Source organism: Tachypleus tridentatus, chromosome 6 (assembly GCF_004210375.1).
Source record: "Tachypleus tridentatus isolate NWPU-2018 chromosome 6, ASM421037v1, whole genome shotgun sequence".
Taxonomy (NCBI): Eukaryota; Metazoa; Arthropoda; class Merostomata; order Xiphosura; family Limulidae; genus Tachypleus; species Tachypleus tridentatus.
In genome coordinates this window covers 20,206,616-20,224,203 of record NC_134830.1, presented here as the reverse complement: position 1 = coordinate 20,224,203, position 17,588 = coordinate 20,206,616, and the positions used below count along the sequence as shown (strand labels likewise).

The following is a 17,588-nucleotide window of genomic DNA, read 5'->3' as shown; positions in this document are numbered from 1 at the left end:
GTGGAACGGATTAAAGCAGTATAAGTCCGAGATGGAATTGGGAATAATAATTTCTGAGCCTCTGGGTAAGTAATATTGTTAACTGTCTTTAGACGTTGTACTTCTTTCTCTTCTACCCATTTAGGGCAAGAAGGAAAATAAAAAGGATGTGGAACATTACAGTTAACACAATGCAGTTCTAGTTGGTATTCAAAAGTACCATGGTCTTGACCAGCACAACGGGCACATGTCAAGGAACCACAGCAAGATGTTTACAAATGACCAAATCGTTGGCAATGAAAACATCTAACAGGGTTAGGAATATAAGGCCGTATCTTACAATTCAGATACCCTGCATTCATTGTGGTAGGAGGACGTGATGTTGTAAATGTTAATATTAGAACATTTGTTGGTTCCATAATCCCATCTCTAGGAGTATAAATTCGGCACACGGCTTTAACACTTTGGCTGGTGAAACCTGCGAGGATCTCAGACTCAGGAATGGTCTTTAAATCCCTCTCAAGTATAACTCCTCTGGTAGAATTCAAAGTAGAATTAGGAGTAACCTCAATGGGTGTATCCCCAATGACCATTGATTTCAAGAGGAGTTTGGAATATTGTGATGAATATGTTTCTACTAAAATGTCCCCAGACTGTAATTTTTTACCGATTTAGGAGAGTCAGCACGCCCTTCTAAATCCTTCTGAATAGAGAAATGGAGACATGTGCTCTAAGGGTTTATCGGTTAAAGAATGTATAATTAAAAGTCGCGGGACAGATTCAAGTTGTCAGTTTGACTGTACAAAGTCATCAATGCGTGGTCATTTGCCAGTAGTCGGATTTTTCTCTATGTTTCATGCTTGTTTATTTTTTTATTTGAGGAGTATCCAAAAGAAAAAAATATTTCGGTGTTCACTGACCCCACCCACCATGAAGCCCTACGAGGGGACGCACTACAGTGCCATATAAGGTCACTACAGCGACACTAAGGTTTCGTGAGCACTATACCTGAACACCAGTATCAGACATAATGTCCGCAACACCCGTTGAGAATGCCCTACGCTTGTACTCAGTTCACCCTGGCCCAAATGGACTAGCCGATTGATCTTGAGGGGGGTCACCACAAGGCCGTCCGTTTACAGGAATTCAAGGCCAAAGTGGTGTGTTCGCGTTAGACCCCTCAACCACCAGGATTCTCTCCTCCCCTTCACGGGTCACCACTCAAGACAAACACGCAGGTGGATGTTTAGATCCCAGAGGAGATAAACAAAGTACAGAACCTTCTCTGGAAGGTCCTCTCACCATACACAGGAATCCACATCGAGGGACATGTTGGGGTAGTTACTCTTCATATAGTGATATTTTATCGAAAGCAGGTGGTTACTGGAAGTAAACACTTAATAACATTAGAAGGAGACAGTTGGGATTTTTCAAATACATCATAAGGAAAGAAATTGAAAGTCTGGTCATGACTGAAAAGACTGGAGAGAGTAGAGATCATGAAAGACAGAATTATGTCAAGAGTCTATTTAAATGTATTGACATTGAAAGTTCTGTGTCTCGAGATTTCTGGAAGACAATGGTCACTAACATTCTGTTGGGATATGTTACTCAGAGAGAGAGAGAGATATCTAATCATAAGGAGTACGAAAAAATTTAGAGCAAGTTTGGCTCTAGTTAACGTTGTCCCCAAATTGAAAAGTTATAAACGACCTAACATTAGTAACCTTTATGTTTTGAAGTTGTTTGATTTTGATATAAAATTGTTTCTCTTATTATTATTTTTTAAAAGCGTACTGTCCTAACTACCAATTCACAATATATAAACTTAAACGTACTTCTGAAGTACCCATATTAGGGAAGACAGTCAACGGTATTTATGGTTAACAAGCAATCCGAGGCAGTCATTGCTGCCCGATTTATAGTCAGGTCTAGCTTTCCAACACATCAGCATCAAGTTCACCATGATAATTAGTGCTCAAAACTTTTATGTGCAAAATCTTACATAATAACAGCAATCACAATCTGACGTATTGTTATTATGTTAGCGCAAACACACAATGGCTTTTCTGCGCTCAATCCACTGCGCGGAATGAAACCGTGGATATTAGCGTTGTAAGTCCGTAAATGTATTGCTGACCAGCCAGAGATGTTGGAAGAATATCAACATTAGTCCAGGTGTCAATCTGTTGTTGTTTATCAGTTTCTACATGTTACAGATGAAGGTGAATTATACAGTTTTGTCCCACAGATTTGCAACATTTTACAAACATGAAATTTATTCCGAAACTTAAAGTAATAAATTTTCTCTTCGGTATATATATATATATATATATATATATAGGGCCCCGGCATGGCCAAGCATGTTAAGGCGTGCGACTCGTAATTTAAAGGTCGCGGGTTCGCACCCCCGTGGCGCCAAAACATGCTCACCCTTTCAGCTGTAGGGGCGTCAATCCCACTATTCGTTGGTAAAAGAGTAGCCCAAGAGTTTGCGGTGGGTGGTGATGACTAGCTACCTCCCCTCTAGTCTTACGCTGCTAAATTAGGGGCGGCTAGCATATATATATATATATATATATATACACATTCAAACTTACCTTGTAATTTTAGACTTATTACAGTGTATGTGATATAATAATTTTTAAACATAGATTTTCCATCAACTTCCAGTTCTCACTCACTTTCACATTTTACTTTGTAAATATTTAAAACTTTACTAAAACAAATACTAACGTAATAATTCTGTAAAAACAAAACTGCACAATATAATTAGGTGCCTGACGTATTAGTGTAAAATTACATAATTTCTTCTGTGATTAAATTTTTTTATTCTGTGTTACAGCTCCACCTATATCTAGATTTGACTCTCATCCCAAGTCTACTAAGAAACACATTTCTTCTAATATAATCTAAGAGTGTTTTTAGTGAAAAAAATTCAATTGAGGAAACAATAACTGATAATATGGACTTTACAGATTTAATTGTGGAACTGTGTTAGTGACGTGAGTGTATCACGCGCTCAAGAGTATGTTAGTGTGTTTGTGCTTGAATTTCGCGCAAAACTACACGAGGGCTATCTGCGCTAGCCGTCCCTAATTTTGCAGTGTAAGACAAGAGGGAAAACAGTTAGTCATCGTCACCCACCGCCAACTGTTGGGATACTCTTTTACCAACGAATAATGGGATTGACCGTAAAATTATAACGCCCCCACGGCTGAAAAGGCGGGCATGTTTGATGTGACGGGGGATTCGAACCCGCGACCCTCAGATTAGGAGTCAAGCGGCCTAACCAAATGGTCATGCCGCACCATGTTAGCGTGAGAGAAGCCAGTCATGAGTAAATCTCGCTTTGATAAAAATTCATGCCACCTTTATGCATTCCTGGAACGAGGACTGGGCGTGGCCTGATAGCATGTTAAATGGGTCTGAGAATTGAAAAATTTGGGTTCGAGCATGATGTCGCGGAATACACTCAGTACTCAACTGTAGACGCGTGATAAAAGTGACAGTCAATCCTATTATTTGGCTTCAAGAATCCAACAAAACCCTTATGGCGGCGGATATTAATATTTGCTGTCTACCCTCTGCTCTGTAGATCAGAACTAAACTTGAAACTTGTGGAGTTTGTGATCTAGTCGTTTTGCCCACATGCACATAAGGTATTGTTAAGGTTGAAAAAATTTAGTTCTTGTAAACGGAGGGTTGAATGAGAGAGTGAATTGTTAAATCAATATCGTATTTAGAAAATGTGGTTCATTAACAGTATTCCGAAATCGCAAGAACCACAAAGTTGTCAGCATGCTTGAGAGCCATCCGTTATTGTTTCAGGTAGTCTTGTAATTTCTCCAAATATAATTTCCAAGTTGTGGGCAAAAAAACAACAACAAGTGATACCAGAAAAGTAATGAAGTAATTTTGGTAGCTTCACGCGAAGAAGTTGTTTTCAGAAAATAAAGGATAGATAATCAGACGTCTGATTTTAAAAAAAACAACAACAAAAACTTATTGTATGAAGAAGTGATTGTCACTATTTTACACCAGGGTTTTCATACATTTCGATTTTTATTTTATTTTTTTTGGAGTGTTAAGACAAACCAGCTTTCTTAAAACTTTGATCAGATACGTGGAATTTATTTTTAAAAATTGTGATTCTACGAATTTTATATATAAGCAGAGATTACCAATTTTCATTGGCTGTCTACTCTTTTTTTTTGTTTGTTTGTTTGTTTGGGAATTTCGCACAAAGCTACTCGAGGGCTATCTGTGGTAGCCGTCCCTAATTTAGCAGTGTAAGAATAGAGGGAAGGCAGCTAGTCATCACCACCCACCGCCAACTCTTGGGCTACTCTTTTACCAACGAATAGTGGGATTGACCGTCACATTATACACCCCCACGGCTGGGAAGGCGAGCATGTTTAGCGCGACGCGGGCGCGAACCCGCGACCCTCGGATTACGAGTCGCACGCCTTACGCGCTAGGCCATGCCGGGCCCTGTCTACTCTTACATAAATGACTAGCCCCCAGTGGCTCATCGGTATGTCTGCGGACTTACAACGCTAAAAACCGTGTTTCCATACCCGTGGTGGACAGAGCACAGATAGCCCATTGTGTAGCTTTGTGCTTAATTCAAAACAACAACATAAATGACTAACAATTTAAGCATACTAAATTGGCATGACAGATTACAAACTATTATTGGGCGTAACACTAATTTAATTAGAATTCTAGTCGTGAATGGTCTAGTAGTTACATTTGGGGCTTTGGGCGTGTTGTGAGAATGATGGTCCAATTCTAATATTCGGTTAGCACAACCCTATAGCTGACGATGAGTGTTATATGCTAGCTGCTTTCTTCCTAGTCTATCTAATGAGAAATGGAGACGGCTATTACAGATACAACTTTTAGCCTTGAAATAATATCTGAAACAAATCAAACCTTCTTTATTTTATGTCTCTCTTTTTTTATTTTTCCACAATTTTTAAAGTCGATAAGATGAGCCAACATAAACCGAAATATATATATTTTTTTACATTTAAAAGCAATATAGCGTTAAAAACTCACACAATAAATAGTTATGAAAAACAGGGAGTTGCCCTAATTAAGCACGAAGCTACACAATGGGCTATCTGTGCTCTGCCCACGAGGGTTATCGAAACTCGGTTTCTAGCGTTGTAAGTCCGAAGACATACCGTTTCGAACTGAAGCGTACGTGGGTAAGTACGTCCCAACCTTATTTATATTTTCACTCCTAAATATAGTATCATACAGACACAGGAACATATGAAGCGTCTTTTAGGGCAAGCTCCTGTTTTTAATAACGACTTATTGTGTAAAATTTTAACGTTTCATTTCTTGTAATTTTAAATGAATTTTGTACACAAGTGTCGTTTTTAAATCATATATTTGATATACTCGTATCAAATCTAACTTTGCTTTTCTAACACAATAGTACTTGATTTATCCTTGTTAAATTCACCACAAAATTAAAGACAGTTCCTTCTTACATTCATCCGTCTCTTTCCTACTCTTTAGAAAAGTGAGAGGACTGTATATCAAAGTTGCTTCGAAGGCAGGCGCTAAAAGACAGAGCATAATGCTATTTACACGATGCCTATTTGGCCAGTAGCCATTAACGACTTTGTAATAACCCATGAGATTAGAAGCAGCTGTATGTAATAGGTCTTTGTCATGACAGTTTTACTACAAAACTCTATTTCAGTTAGGACTCGGTTTTCAACTGTTGACGGTGAAACATCAGTCAGTGTTCAACAAAACTGAAGTTACCCTGCACTCGAATTATGTATATTTCTGTCGTCTGCATAAATCATGAGAAATTATAACAATGTCAGTTATAATTGTTATTATTATAGCATGAGACATTTTATCTAAATATCTTTTGTTGAACTGAAAGTATTGTCATAAACGACCCCTGTTTCTAGTTATGTATATATAGTTATAATAGTGGTTTGTAATTATGTAGTATATAAACAGATTGTTATAATTGATGGTTACTACAATATTGCCATCTTATAATGTGATTTTGTGATGTAATATGCATTGGTTACCCCCAGAATATGATATAAACATCTATAAGATGAACAAAGTTTCCTCCACAAACAAACAACAGAAATACAGAACAGAGGATGTATAATATTGAAACAATATTTTACATCTCTGCTCCCAGAATATTATTGAAAATATCGATACTTGGCTTCTTTATCTCATAATGTTTTCTAAGGAAAAGCGAAAACATGAAGGGCAATTACTGACTACATTAAAAGTATAATTCTGGATTAGATTCGTCATTACTCATAAGGAATTTATTGTAAAGTTCAGATGATTTGTTCGTTTGTTGAATTTTCGCACAAAGAAGTATGGGTGAAGCTTATTGTATTACATTCCTTCAAGAAATAGGCTTAGTATGTACATTTTCCCTAACTTGAACAGTATAGGTATAACGTTCATGTTGTTACTGACATCAGAACTTTATATTAAGAATGAAAAAAACCTTTTCCCATATTATTGTGGGCATCTGAACTTTCATACTGAATATATTATAAATATTTCCCATTTAAAAATAAATATGAAGCCGAACCTATCATTCGATTCACCCTTTTCATTCAGTTACACCTACTACCATCATCAGTAAGTTATCTACTCTGAATAGAGGTAAATCATAGAAATATTACGCTTCATCTTATATAGTTGTTGATGGAACGACATTTATACTGAAGACGGTTATAATGTTTTTCTATATTGTTTTGGAAACCACAATTTTTATACTGATTTGGTTTGTCTGTTTTCTTTTGAATTTCGCGCCTAGCTATACGAGGGCTATCTGCGCTAGCCATCTCTAATTTAGTAGTGTAAAAACTATAGGGAAGGCAGCTAGTCATCACCACCCATCGCCAACTCTTTTATCAACGAATAGTGAGAATGACAGTCACATTGTATAACACCCCCACGGCTGAAACGGTGAGCATGTTTGGTGTGACGAGGATTCGAACCTGAGACCCTCAAATTACGAGTGGAGTACTTTTTTAGTCACCTGGTCATGCCGTACTTTTGATATTGAATATACAAAATGTTTGTTTGTTTTGGAATTTCGCACAAAGCTACTCGAGGGCTATCTGTGCTAGCCGTCCCTAATTTAGCAGTGTAAGACTAGAGGGAAGGCAGCTAGTCATCGACACCCACCGCCAACTCTTGGGCTACTCTTTTACCAACGAATAGTGGGATTGACCGTCACATTATACACCCCCACGGCTGGGAGGGCGAGCATTACGAGTCGCACGTCTTACGCGTTTGGCCATGCCAGGCCTATACAAAATGTATCCATGTTGGTATGGATATCACAGCTTTTACACTGAATTTGATGTAGTATTTTTTCACACTGTTGTTGGTATCACATCTTAATTAAGCAGATATGATTTTTATTATGTTGATTACATAAATTCATTGACAAGTATCTAACCATGATGTTCTAGCGATAACTTCTTTGCTTGTTTTGGATTTGGTGCAAAGCTACACAAGGGCTATTTGTGCTAGCCGCCCCTAATTTGGAAGTAAAAGACTACAGGGAAGGAAGCTAGTCTTTTACTACTTTTGTACTAGTGAACAGTGGGGTTGACCGTTACATTATAATGCCTTCACGGCTGAAAGGGTGAGCATATTTTGTGAGACGGGAATTCGAATTCGCAACCGTCAATTTGCTAATCAAGCACCCTAACCACCTGGCCATGGCGGACCAGGTAAATTATTGATAGAGAATTTCTTTCTATAATAAATAGAATAACAATATATTTATTTAGTCTTGTCAAGTGTGTAACTACAAATGTTCATTTGGTGGTTGAGATCTTGTTCCAAATTTATGATATAATATTATTTCAAGGAAATACGGAACGTAATAATGAAATTTGTTTGTTTTTCACGCAAAGCTACACGAGACTAACTGCGCTAGCCGTCCCTAATTTAGCAATGTAAGACTAGACGATAAGCAGCAAGTTATCACCACCCACCGCAAACTCTTGGACTACTCTTTTACCAACAAATAGTGGGATTGGCCGTCACATTATAACGCCCCCAATTCTGAAAGGACGGGCATGTTTGGTGCGATGGAGATTCGAACCTGTGACCCTGAAATTACTAGTCGAACGTCTTACCCCACCTGGCCAAATAATGAAGTAACTTAGGACTATTTAATATTTTTATGAAAAGTAATTGTGAAACGTTGTCAAAATTCTTCATTAATTATTATTTTTAAAGAAAGCAGTTTAAAATAAAGCTTTCATGTTTGTATTTAGGGATTAATAGATATAACTTTCTGTATTACTCAGTGGAAGTTCATCTAAATAACTTGAGATTATTGACGGAAAATGAAATATACTGAGGAATGACAATAATGTATAATGTAGGATATTATTTTATATGACTTCCCAGTGGCTTGTAATGAGTCTGAGGGCTACTAAATGTCAAAATTTGTGTTTTTGAAAGTCATGGTTCACAGAGCATTGTATAGCCTTCTGCTTAACAATGAACAAACATACGTTATCATACGTAACATCGTTTGATTACAGCATTTGTAAAGAATGGTTATATGCGCTACACAGATCATCCGACTAAGCTACTTTGTACTTAAATGGAGTGCCTGCTGCAGAATTTATCATGCAATTAGACATAATATGAACAAAACTATTGTCAGTAGCGCACTCACACCACTAACGTTACACACCGCACTACCACTCTTTTTGTATCTCTTTCCAAAACTATTCCACCGCTTAAATTTAATGTCAGGATATTTATATTCCAGATGCGATTATGAAAGTGCTCTTTAGATTACTATTAGTTGTGCATTCATTTCTTGGAATCATAAATTGTTAAGGTAGGGGCTTATTTACAATTCTGACCAATGATAAAGTTTTTAATTACCCCTATACTACGTTTTTTTTTTTTTCTCCTAATGTTATAATTCGTTATTATTTTGACAACAGGCGTGAGCTGAACGTTCCGTAGCATTCGATTGGTTTGCGAGTGCGCCATTCATCGATGTCTCAACTACCAACACTAACAAGTTATTGCCAAACAAATAAGTAGTTAAGCGATATACCATTATTATCGAAAATTGAAAAAAAAAACAAAAAAAAACTTTCTCTCTGTAATTGATATGAGGATGAATATGAAGAACAATAATTATAGATCAGGAAAATTAAAATGTTTGAAAGAGACCATAGCATCAATAAAACATGTCTTGTATTTTACAAATAATACGTACATAATAATCTAATTGGGATGCAGTGTTGCATTCCGAAGGTGTACAGCGAGAGAATTCTAACCTGTGCAAAATCTTTTCCCTCAGATAAAGTAAAGTATTTTCGTTTAATCGAATTTTAATCCATCTGCCCCACTTACTCCGCCACCGCTGTGGAAAGGTTTGGTTCAATGCTACCTGGAAGTCTTATGTCATATATGGACGAAACCTCACGGTCATTTCGTAAACTATATCACTGACCTCCGTAGAACACAATGGCTTATCAATCAGAACAGCCCGACATGGCCAAGTGGTTAAGGCGTTCAACTCGTAATCTGAGGGTCGCAGGTTCGAATCCACATCACATCACACGTGCTCGCCCTTTCAGCCTTTAGGGCATTATAAGCGATGGTCAGTACATTGGTAAAAGACTAGCCAAAGAGTTGGTGGTGGGTGGTACCTTCCGGATTACCCATTACGACCAATAATGCCCACATATGAACCGTTTAATTACAATCCTGGTAAATACATAGCATGGGCATTCTCCAAATATGTAACATCAGCCAGCCCATTCATCAAAGACTCTTTTAATTTCAAGTCTAATCTTAATCAACTTAATCATAAAGCCTTAATGGTCAGTTTCGATGTTATATCCCTCTTTACAGAAGTTCCAACCACTGAAGCCTGCAAGATAGCCTTAGAACTCTATATCCGAGACCCTAACCCAACTATAGACATTCCCAGTAACCAATTAGCAACCCTCATAGAATTCACCACGATAAAGACAAACTTCATGTTCAACAACCACAACTATGTCCAAACAAATGGTCTAAGCATGGGCAAATCAGTATCACCATTTCTAGCCAATATTTTTATGACACAAGTTGAAACAATTACCACAGCATTACATCCACCACTATACTGGTACAGATATGTAGATGACACGGTTGCGGGATTTACATCTACAGAACACACACTTAATTTTTTCAATCATATTAACTCTAAACACCCCAACTTTAACTTCACACGTGAACAGGAAGAAAGCAATCAAATATCATTTCTTAGCCTCAAAATTACAAGAACCGATACACAGTTTAAAACAGAAATCCACCGAAAAATCACCCATACTGGACTATACATTCCTTGGGACTCAGCACATGAAACAAAACAAAAACTCAACATACTAAGAAACCAAATAAACACAGCCATAAAACTATACTCACCAGATAAAATTAACGATGTATTAGATAGAATAAAACAATACTTCATCAACATCAATAAGTTTCCTCCATAAACTGAAGAAAACATTATACATACACACCTAGACAGAAAGCAAAATCAACCAACAAAAGTAAATATATCTCACGAATCAAAAAATCACGAAACCATATACTGCTGCATACCATATATTCCCGACATCAGCAGACAAATAACCAACATTTGGCAAAAACTAGTAACAAAATATGACATTCCAGTTAATTTATTCAAAAATCAAGCACAAAACTGAGGTCTATACTATGTAAAAACTACACTGACGAACACCACACCAACACTATTTGCAAAATACAATGTGATAACTGCCACGACTTCTATATTGGAGAAACAAGCAGAAACATTGAAACCAGATTCAAAGAACACAAAAAGTCACCACACGTTTTCGAACACTGCAAATCAAACAACCACAGCATAACCATAGAAAACACTGAAATACTAAATAAAGAAACAAACATAAACAAATGCAAAATTAAAGAAGCCTTACTTATACAACAACTCAAGCCCAAAATAAACCAATACAAAGGGACACCTTTATACCTATATTAATAAATATAATCAAACATCCAAGCACGCCCTCTACATTCCTACACTCAATTACACAACCCCCTTCAAACATGTGGTCAGCTATCGGTCAGTTTGTTTGTTTGTTTGTGGAATGTCGCACAAAGCTACTCGAGGGCTATCTGTGCTAGCCGTCCCTAATTTAGCAGTGTAAGACTAGAGGGAAGGCAGCTAGTCATCACCACCCACCGCCAACTCTTGGGCTACTCTTTTACCAACGAATAGTGGGATTGACCGTCACATTATACGCCCCCACGGCTGGGAGGGCGAGCATGTTTAGCGCGACGCGGGCGCGAACCCGTGACCCTCGGATTACGAGTCGCACGCCTTACGCGCTTGGCCATGTCAGGCCCGCTATCGGTCAGTTACCTCTTTCTTTCTTTGTTAACCTGACGATGACCGATCAAGGTCGAAACGTTGTTCGTTCCTCTACATAAAAATTTTCTCAACTCAAACGAGCCGTTTTTACATATATATTTTTCTCTACAAGTGGGTTTTCTATTCATCACTGATTACTTATAATTTTGATACCTGCGACCTGACATGTGGATCGATGCCCGAAACAGTTAACACGAGCACAAATTAAAATTTACCGTCACAATAATTTCACATTATCATATATCTGTAACAACTAACTTCTCAAAAGTTAGCTACTTCACATGTTCCGTTCATTTCCTCCAGTTCTGGTATACGTCAACATGTATGATCCTTCCAATTTACCATGCTGAACTGTAAATAATTAAATATATTCCTGTGTGCGATACTTATGAATTTTAAACCTATATTTCTCATATTTTTCTCACATTACATAAATTATTATTCTTTATTTCATCGTTAAGAAATGTGCAGTTAGATATATCATAAACATCTAGTGCTATTTAACACATTCCCAGCATCCAAGGGATATCTTCACACAACAATTTGTTGAATATTAAAAGTAAGTTCAATCAGAAAACTCGTATGAAGGATAGTTTCGGATGTATCTTTCCGAGACAGGTTTTTATTTGTTAACTGATAACTTTGTAAGTGAAATACAGCGTCCTCAAGTCCACACACTAACCAATACTAAGGTCTACCTGCCGGACGTAAATTCAGTTTATATCAATAAAGCCACATTCTCAGCATCACTAATTAAACGGTTGGCTACCTTTTATGTTTCTGCTATCACCTTCTTATGTTCAGCTTTCAGTAGAGATACGAACGATTTAAACTGCAACTGGTTAGGAAAGATCGAAGTATCACGATGGTCAGCAGTGGGATGAGCAGACAGGAACACTTTGAAAGCAGCTACAGGCATAGTATTGTACTCGGCTTGCTTCACAATATCTACCACGGTTATTCTAAACGGTTCCTGAATACCTCTGAATGTAATTTGGAGACTTCTAGGCTTTACGTGGTTAGTCATTCGTGATGCGCTGACAGATTTCAGTTACCTTCCACTTTAAATCACTTTTCGCAACCCCAACGCTAAAATAGTAGGGGAAATGCCTTCTTTTTTAACTAGTATGTCCAAAAATTTCTATTAAAATTAAGAAAAATCGGATTGGGTAGAGTTTTGTTGTTGTTATTTTTTCAATAAAAAACATCCCCCACGTTGTGAGGGCGCTGTTAGAAATGCTGTTGCGATTCTTTCGGTTACCCTAACAAATATCTGATGAATATAATTTTGTACAAGTAGTATTAAAATTATGATCTATCTCATAATTTACATGTTTAAAAATATTTTATAAATTTATATTATTTCTTACACAGCTTCTGGCCTAGCATAGCCAGGTGGATAAGGTGCTAGATTCGTAATTCGAGGGTTGCTGGTTTGAATCCCCGTCAGACCTCGTCCTTTCAGCCGTGGGGACGTTATAATGTCACGTACAATCCCACTATTCGTTGGTAAAAGAGTAACTCAAGAGTTGGCGGTGGGTGGTGATGACTAGCTGCCTTCCCTCTAGTCTTACATTGCTAAATTAGGGACGGCTAGCGCAGATAGTCCTCGTGTAGCTTTCCGCGAAATTCAAAACAAAGGAAGCTTAGAGATACTGTTGCTGATATCCGTATCAAGGGTGCTCAATACTTTTGTCGGACAAATAGGGCATAGCTCATTTTTTTGGTTTGTCGTGAAAACAAACACACACAAAAAACATAATAAATATTAGAAATGAGTTTAATTCCAAATCAAATTGATTTCTAAGGAAGATACGTTTTGAAAATGAAAAAAAAAATCATACCGAATTGAGTTTTAGTTCTGAAAAATATGTTTGTATGTTTTATTTTTAGGAGATACAGATTATTTTACACACATAAAATACATGATCAACACATTTTCTATTCATAATTTTTTCAATCATATTGCAATACAGTTTTGCATTTGACTGTGTAATCGTATGGCTGTAGTGATTTAGTACTTCTGTACATGATCTGTAATCACATTGCAAAGATTATTTGAAATTTTTGTTATGACTCGTAATCACGGACATTGAAGAAATACCTTTAAGTTTTCACTCTGAACTATCATATATTGTAGAATAGCTTGGACTTTTGTATGACCTACAGTCATGTCACGGTAATAATTCTAGTCTTCTCCTGTGGTCTTTAACATATCACGTAACTTTAATAACCACACAGAGCACTAAAGATGGAGTCCATCCAAATACGACTATTTTTGTACTACCGTGAGTCTGTCAATAACTTGTTCGGTTTTTCTCTCTTCGTAACTAAGAATCAGTTTTCATTTATTTACTTCTTCGAGATATATTATACCATCTTTCTTTAACTTCATAGAAATGCTTAAAATAGCGAAAGAATGATTAGAAAATATACCTATTATTTCTTTTTCTTGATTGTTTTCTTTCAGCTGGTTTTTGGTTTCGATGGGTTATAAGAAGTGCTTGTCATTAGATACTCAGCACCCGTTGCTTGTATTTGTTCTTTATTTTAAACACAAAGCTATACAAAGCTATATGTATATATCTGTGCTCTGCCTATCACGAGTATAGAAACCCTTTTTCTAGCGCTGTTAAGTCCGCAGACATTCCGCTGTAAATGGGGAACATCGGGCACCTAACAGTTGTGTAGAATGTATTCTAATGAGAACTTACGTATCTCAATACATACAGAGATATTTTACTTATCAAAGAACAGTTTGTGGGTGAATATTAATTAAATCTACGTCATCTGAATTTGATAACACGTTTCAGCCACAATTATAAAGTTTTTGCGCGAATAAAAGATTGGTAGTCCTACAAACGTGCCTACTAAAAATGAAAATTTAATTTTCCAAGAATTCAATGTATTTTAGAGACGAGTTTAAGCAAAGTACCGTCAGGTGACGGGATGCTTATTTGTTTTTTTACCTGAAAGCTACACAATAGGTTATTCACCGGATTCTAGCTCTGTCCGTCCATAACCTTACTGCTGCCCCAGTGGGGCATATGACAGAATGTAAAAAAAAGTCGGTTAATACTCTTTTGACCACATCCAGTGTTTTAGAAAGCATCATTGCCACATTTTGATGTGAGACGGTAAGTGATATTCAAGTTTCTAAACATACAGAGCTTCCTATTAAAAAAACTATCAAACTTAGTTATATAAGGTTTCTTAAATTAATCTTCTGAAAAAAATACGTCAGTTCACTATGAAAGTAAAATTAGTAACATTAGCGGGATAATAATAATAATAAAAGAAAAATAATAGAAAAGCGCTTTGAAAATGGTTACAGTACAGATATGGCACGTGAGAAACTATAATTTGTTATTAAGCCACAAGATTAATGTGACTGACCAGGTGAAAAGTGGAGATACATCACTGGAAGATTTCTAGTTGGATTCAAGTTGATACGGTAGTTACTTGTATCAACTTGTACTTTTATATTTCTATGCTGCAGAATAGTAATATAAATTGCTATACACACATTTATTTGTAATATATATTCGAGGCAGAACATGGTCTAATAGCTACCATGTTGGACGGTGAATCTAAGGGTCTATGGTTCCCGTCCCGTTACTGCAAAACATACGCTCTACATTTTTGGACTGTAGGTGTTTTATCAGAATGATTTTTAAGCCTCCCCTATTCGATTATATTAATATTGATAGTAGGTGTTATTAACTAACTACTAAATCTCCATTTCATAGTTCCGAAATGATACAACGTTTTTCCATATCGTTTTTGGGTCTCATAGTTTTTATATTGAAAACATATAACGTTTTGTCCATATTCTTATGCACGTCACAACGCTTATGTCAGTGATTACGTATCGTTCTTCAATATTTTCGTTGCTACTTCTAGTTTGAATTTTAAGATGAATTATTGTAACTTGTGTATCGTTATAAGTATTAATAACGTTGTAAGTAAGAAGCAAACTTGTTTATTTATTGTATTTTCGTGTTACTCGCTTTCAAAGGTGTTTTTTTTTTTAAGTAAAAAGTTGTCTCTATGAAGATGTAATATTACAACGAAAGCCATTGTGGATGCTTAAAGTATTTTGTTTTATTTTTATTGCTATCCTGATCACAGACGTTAGCAACATTAAATTTGTATCTTAAAATAACAAATGTTTTTTATTTTGTAGCAATATCGATATAGGCAAGACAGACATTTCAGGGTAAACTTTATGTAAAGCTATAATATTGCGCACTATTGTTTTATACACACATACATATATATATATATAAATTGCACAATAGTTGTGTTTAATTTTCTTGTCTAAAGGAAAGAAAGAGCAACGTGATAAGGTCTTTAGTTACTTCGGATATAAAATAAATAGATGAAACTAAAGTATATGCTACGTTATAGGAAAAGCAAAACGTGCTCTTATTCATGGAATATCTGTTAAGCCTACAGAGCGGTAGAGATACATTTTTTGATAGATTTAACGGGTATTTGAAAGCCCTGTATGAAAATTAAAACAAGGATTTTCCTTATAGCAAAGCCACATCAGGCTATTTGCTGAGCTCACAGAGGGGAGTCGAACCCCTAATTTTAGCGTTGTAAATCCGTAGGCCTACCGCTATACTAGTGAGGGGCGAAAAGTAAAACAAATAAACATATATTAAATACTTAACAGAGAACGTACTTAATTCTAAATAACAATTTAAAAACAAAAAAGCTGTACTTTTAGAAGGTAGATAAGCAAGAAATTCAAAATGTCTGAACATTATTGTTAAAAACGATTATTTTAATTATATGGATAGTATAAGTTAAGCGCTTCTTAGAAACTGTTTATTATTAATATTTCGCCTTCTTTGTTTGTCAGTTACACAACGAGCAACTATCTTCCAACAACTGGTTGCTGGTAATTAAAAGTAAGTTTAGATGTAGGACGTTGTAGGTTAGAACATTCATATCTGATCCTAGATTTTAATAACACATTTGGCGATAGTTTTGTATCAATGTGAAGCTATTGAAAGAAGGTTAAATCTTGTATACACTCGGTTTTTTTTCTTTCCAGGATGGTGTTTTAACACAGAATAAATCATAAAATTAAAAACGTCGTGATAGGATATAAATAACTAATTATATCGACCTTAAGTAATTCAGCGCTTTCTATTCTTACCCTTTCCAGTCCTTGCCGTCGGGTTAGGAAGATTTTCTTCAGCAAGGTCACCCCCCGAACGCTGTGATGAATTGAGACGGGTAGAACTAGACAGGACACACTAGCGGGTATATATTCACACAGGTTGTGCTATTGTTCTGGGGACATCTGGCGGGAACTTTCCACATATGAAATACGATGTAAGTTTTAAGAGTCGAAAACAGACAACGTACTAAAAATTTACAAAACATACATTAGACCCGTAATCGACTATGCAGCTCCAGCATGGATAACTGTATGTTTGTTTGTTTGTGAATTTTGCGCAAAGCTACTCGAGGGTTATTTGCCCTCGCCGTCCCTAATTTAGCAATGTAAGACTAGAAGGAAGGCAGCTAGTCATCACCATCCACCGCCAACTCTTGGGCAACTCTTTTACCAACGAATAGTGGGATTGAACGGTCACATTATAACGCCCCCACGGCTTAAAGGGCGAGCATGTTTGGTGCGACCGGGATTCGAACCCGCGACCCTCGGATTACGAGTCGAAATCCTTAACACGCTTGGGCATGCCGGACGTTGGATAACTGTAAGTGACAAAACAATTAAAATCAAGCTACAAACAATACAAAACACTTCTCACAACAGCATTCAGAGTTCCAAGAACAATATCATCTAAATTCATACACAAATATTCAAACATACCAACCATACCAGATAGACTCCTACATAGTACAATAACGTATTTTGATAAAATATTGGATGAAAAGTGAATTATTTTGCGAACTAGACAGGTACCTCATACATGATGAAGATAGTCCTAAATATCTCTCCTCGACCAACATATATTTTAAACATAAAAATAAATATATGAAAAAAAATAAATATAGAGAGAAAGGGTGGAAAAAAAGGGCCACTATCAAACTAGACTTCCTACTGATAGGGCAAAAGAATATCTGTAATGTGTACCAGTACATGGACATTACCCTGAAAAGGGTC

General features: G+C 36.5%; 1 protein-coding gene across 1 annotated transcript in view; it reads right to left on the bottom strand.

The window, feature by feature from the left end:
- The window catches only part of LOC143252056 (alpha-N-acetylgalactosaminidase-like), a 58,413-nt gene extending 41,701 nt beyond the window's left edge, over positions 1-16,712 (bottom strand). The window contains exon 1 of the mRNA XM_076503640.1: positions 16,614-16,712. The gene's annotated coding sequence lies outside the window, so the exon portion shown is untranslated. The remainder of the gene's footprint in view (positions 1-16,613) is intronic.
- Between the last annotated feature and the right edge of the window lie 876 nt (positions 16,713-17,588).